The sequence below is a fragment of the Microtus oregoni genome, unplaced genomic scaffold, assembly GCF_018167655.1.
Source record: "Microtus oregoni isolate MIOR12 unplaced genomic scaffold, Mior012 000009F_ref0000495, whole genome shotgun sequence".
In the NCBI taxonomy this organism is placed as follows: Eukaryota; Metazoa; Chordata; class Mammalia; order Rodentia; family Cricetidae; genus Microtus; species Microtus oregoni.
Genome location: NW_024543068.1, coordinates 47339024 through 47344421, shown reverse-complemented (window position 1 = coordinate 47344421; position 5398 = coordinate 47339024). Strand labels below are relative to the sequence as shown.

The following is a 5398-nucleotide window of genomic DNA, read 5'->3' as shown; positions in this document are numbered from 1 at the left end:
TTTCTATCTTTATACACACACATATCACCACCACCACTACCACCACCCAACCAAAAACATGTACAAACATGTATACACATGTATTCACATAGTTACATACAAAAGAACATCTTATATCTATTGATAAAAGATAAATGATGAATATATAATACTTTGAAAAGGTCTTTCTAGAAAATACTACAGAGTAGGGGAAGAAAGTTCTAGTAGAAGACGATGATAAAATCTGATGAACAAATACAAATAAAGAGTCCAATCAGAAATGATTCTTGTATCTAGAGAATCTAGCCTCACATTCCTAGTGTATGAATCACTGAAAGATCAACGGATCCATCATGATAATCAGCTTGTCCTAGGAAAAGTCAATGTAATTTCACTAGACTTTCTCTCCTAATTCTTTACCATCCTGACTGATGAGTGGCGAAGATGTTGAAGAATGAATAGAAGAGATTTAAGTTGAAACAAACTAAGCAAGAAGTGGACAGGACCTGCTTTCACTACTTCTACTTTCTATCTTGAGTAATCCTAATGCATGAGAGATGAAGACATTAGACCTAAAGATTGTGATTTTGTTTTCCAAACTGACACATTTCAAATAAAAGTAAATAGAGTGTTACTTCCTGTTCCTCCTCTTTCTCTTCCTCCTCACCTTGGCTCTGATTGGAGAAGCCATGAACTTCTATAAGATTCCTTGCTAGGGGAAGGTGGTATAATTTAAACAGAAACGGGAAGAAAATAAAACTGCTTAGTTTTTGTGGCTGTTAAATTCAGCTCTTCCAGCAGCAAGATATGGTAGAGTACAACTGCATTCCCTGCAATTGGAAGATGAAGGTCAGAGGATTATAAGTTCTAGGCTAGCCTCAGCTACCTAGTGAGCTTAAGGCAAACCTGAATTATATGACACATGACACCTTTTTTCAAATAAAAAAAAAGAAAAATATCCCATTCTTCCAACTTAATAGTTGCAGGTGACATTAAGATCCTGAGAGCAGAAACAGAAGTTCACAAATAATTGAGCTCTCCAACTTATAAGAAAGAGTATAAACAGAAAAAGAAGAAGAAGAACCCGAACTATAATTATCTTGTGTTTGGAGTTGAACCTGAAGAACATTTATTAAGAAAACTTTTATTTGTAAAGAATTTTTTCTTTCAGGATACTGGGGCAACACAGCTGGAGGTGCAAAACAAATTATATATTGAAAATATTTCAGTATTCAGTTTCTCCATTGAACATGCTGAGCTGAAAGTGTTAGCAGTCAGTGGTGTTTCACATGAAGCTATGACTGGCCTCTGTTATCATAAATCAACTGGTGTAGGAGGTCCTTCTGTTTATGTATTGCTTTCATTGGTTAATCAATAAAGAAACTGCTTGATAGGGCAGAACCTAGGCAGAGAAGACAGAACTGAATTCTGGGAGGAAGAAAGCTGAATGAGGGAGCCAACATGAAGACACCAGATCAGACATGTTAAATCTTTCTCCGTAAGCCACAACCTCATGGTGAACACAGATTAATAGAAATGGGTTAAATCAAGATGTGAGAGTTATTCAATAGGAGGCTAGAGCTAATAGCCAAGCAGTAATTTAATTAATACAATTTCTGTGAGATTATTTCAGGTGTAAGATAGTTGGGCAGGCGGGATAAAAGCAGGCCCTCCCTCAACCAAGAGTCAACACTTTTGTCCACTTGCCCAACATGACCTTCCTTTTCTAGAATTATAGGGTGCACCTCTCAATTGATTTTTGCATTGATATACTAAGCTATTCTTTTTTTTTTTTATTTTCGAGACAGGGTTTTTCCATAGCTTTTGGTTCCTGTCTGGGAACTAGCTCTTCTAGACCAGGCTGGCCTCAAACTCACAGAGATCCGCCTGCCTCTGCCTCCCGAGTGCTGGGATTAAAGGCATGCACCACAACCGCCTGGCTCAAGCTATTCTTTTTTAAAACCAAATATGTTTATTGATTTAATAGAGCTATACATTTTTCTCTGCTACCCTCCCCTCCTCTCCCTTCCCATTCAAACCTCTCCCATGGTCCCCATGCTCCCAATTTACTCAGGAGATCTTGCCTTTTTCTTCTTCCCATGTAGAATAGATCCATGTATGTCTCTCTTAGTGTCCTCGTTGTTTAGGTTTTCTGGGATTGTGAATTGTAGGCTGGTTTTATTTGCTTTATGTCTAAAAGCCACTTATGAGTGAATACATATTTTATTTGCCTTTCTGGATCTGGGTTGCCTCACTCAATATTATGTTTTCTGGATCCATCCATTTGCCTGCAAATTTCAAGATGTCATTCCTCAGAAAATTAGGAAACACCTTCCTCAAGACAGAGCAATACACCTTTTAGGTACATACATAAAGGATGCTCAATCTACCATGGGGACATGTGCTCGGCTATGTTCATAGCAGCATTGTTTGTCATAGCCAGAAGCTAGAAACAACCTAAATGCCTCTCAACCGAAGAACAGATAAAGAAAATGTGGTACATTTATGCAATGAAGTACTACATAGCAGAAAGAAACACTAAAACCAAATATTTAATATTTTCATTAAGTCATTTCAGTACAGTTTCAAACAGATGCCTACTGGAAGACAATGTCCAAAAGCTCTGAAGAAGCAAGTTTCCAGAAAAGAAGTAAAGAACACCAATGTGATCATCTTACAATCCAGCCTCAGTCCTTCTGTCTATAAAAGTACCAGTAGCTTGCCTTATGCAGATTATCACGTATTTAGCACATCATTAATTTTCAGAACACTTTTTAAAGTTTCAGTTGCTTGGGTCAAAACACTGACTAACACTAACAGAAACTGGGAAATCAATCAAACAAAATGTTGGAAATTCCAACATTTGAGACATTAATGCTTGTAGTTTTTTTCTTCTTGGTCATGCCAGTATTTTAGTTTTGTTGCTATGGAAATGGGTTCAGGTTAGTATTTTTAGCTAGTGTAAATGGAATGACTTCCATAGCATCTGCAAAGCCTGAACACAGCAGGACTCTACACTACTTGTTCATAAGTAATCAGCTAACTCTAGCTCTGGAGTACCACGTCCTGCAATAAGATTTATCTTCTTATTACACAGAGATCATCATGAATGGAGCACATAGCTTTTTTTTTTATTTTTGAGACAGGGTTTCTCAGTAGCTTTTGGTTCCTGTCCTGGAACTAGCTGGAGCTAGACCAGGCTGGCCTCAAACTCACAGAGATCCGTCTGCTTCTGCCTCCCGAGTGCTGGGATTAAAGGCGTGTGCCACCCCCGCCCGGGAAGCACATAGCTTCTTCAATCACTAGTTTGTTAGAATCAAAACAAAAATTACAACTGTTTTGTGTGGGCTTGTGCAATCTAAGCTTGTAATCTTGAATAGTTTTCCAGAGCCACTTAATTTGGCTTCCTCTACTAGATCAGGGGAACCCAGCATGTCAGTGGTAACTGGTCAAAATTAGCAACAAGTTTAGTTCCAGATTTCCTACAGATGAACTCGGTGTCTTCTCTTTCAGTATCCTTAACAACCATAACCTTCATCTCATTCAGAAAATGTAGTGAAACATCACTAAGCACACCATCTTAAGACTTCTGGATGAGAAGGACATTACATCCATTTTTTCTAAATCTACTTCACCAGATTATAGGCTCTCTCTTCTCTAAAGCACTTGATCCATCTGGGCATAGTCAGATAGTGATTGCCCTTTGATTATCTGCATCTGTTTGAGGAACAGCAAAGAAAGTGAATAAGCCCAATTGTACCCTTTTCAACTTTAGTTAAGGCATTATTTGGCACTGGAATAGGACAGACTACCAGCTCAGAGGCATCCATTGCTCCACCAAGCTTTTTAACTTGTTTTCATATTTCTAATATCTGCACTTCTAGTAATACCTGTGTCAATCACTTTCATCACTGCATTAACACTCGTTGGAGAGAGTAGATTTGAAGACTGAGAGACAGCCTTTGAATTGAATTAAGTCGTTGCACTATTTAAAAATTTTTTCTCAGTTTCTCAGTTACATATAGATCAAGACATGTCATTAAAAAGTTCAACACCCTTTGCCAAAGCTTTTTATAATGGCTCAGAAATTATGCTTGAATGAATACCTTGCTGCAGAAGGTTGGTACAGGAGTCTAAGAGAGAGCCAGCAATGATGATCGCTGACATGGTGCCAAGTCATCCTGCTTCTAAGTCTTGAGCTTTAGACAGCTCCACCAACATTACTATTGCTGGGTCCAATACTTCTAAGCCTTGAGCTTTAGACAGCTCCACCAACATTATTATTGCTGGGTCCAATACTTCTAAGTCTTGAGCTTTAGACAGCTCCACCAACATTACTATTGCTGGGTCCAATACTTCTAAGTCCTGAGCTTTAGACAGCTCCACCAACATTACTATTGCTGGGTCCAATCCTTGCACTTGTTTCAGAATGGTGGCGCCATCATTTCTGATGGTTACATCGCCTTTTGTTGTGGGAGCTGTGGGCTGCATTCCTGCCACCCAGCTCCTGGCTGCCTGGCTAGCTTATGCCCCGAAATAACAACACACAAACTGTATTCATTTAAACACTGCCTGGCCCATTTCTATTAATGTTTGTAGCACCAAGGTGCTCTTACGGGGAAGATTCTAGCCTACTTCCATCCTGGGTCAGAGCTTCATCGCCTCTGCCCCAGAGAGGAGAGCTATCGAGTCTGAGCTCACTTCCTCTTGTTCTGTTTACTCCATCCACCTAAAGGCTGGCCTATCAAATGGGCCAAGGCAGTTTCTTTATTAGCCAATGACCTTCCTCCATCAGCCTTTTCCATCTTGAATCATTTTGTCAGCTGATGAAGGAGGGCGATTTGATTGGGGGAGGGGGAGGGAAATGGGAGGCGGTGGTGGGGAGGAGGCAGAAATCCTTGAATCATTTTGTCTAATCCCTGAGGTCCAAGGCTTGTTCTAACAGCATCAGGAAACTGCTTTGGCCACAGAAATGTTGCTGAACTGCATCTGGGCCCACTTGTCACAGTCTCTGTAGGAACATTTCCAGTGGGTTCTGGGCCCAGGAGCGGGAACCTTGGTTTGGGGAGCTACATTCCCCAGCATGGCAGCCTTGGTGACATCTGTTTGGGTTCATGAGAGCTGGTAGACATGAATTCTAGCCAGAGGCAGAGCAACAGTCTCTAACCACCTCCTCCTTGACGTCTCTGAAAGCCTACTCTTAAGTTTTTCAAGCACACTTTCATGCAAATAACTGTTTGATCTCACAATGGTCCTAAGAAAAAGAGAATAATTATTAGAATAGTTACTTTATCGCAATGCAAAGTAAAACTTGAGCTGAAGTGTTTGAGTGAATACAATAGAATGAATTGTAGGAGGTAGACCTTGAACGGGGCTCTCTGCCTCACAGTTAAATGTTCTTAGGGAAACTTAAGAAGAT

General features: G+C 40.0%; 1 pseudogene; it reads right to left on the bottom strand.

Moving 5' to 3' along the window:
• Positions 1-2715: 2715 nt before the first annotated feature.
• Positions 2716-5064, bottom strand: LOC121452161 (annotated as a pseudogene).
• Positions 5065-5398: the final 334 nt, after the last annotated feature.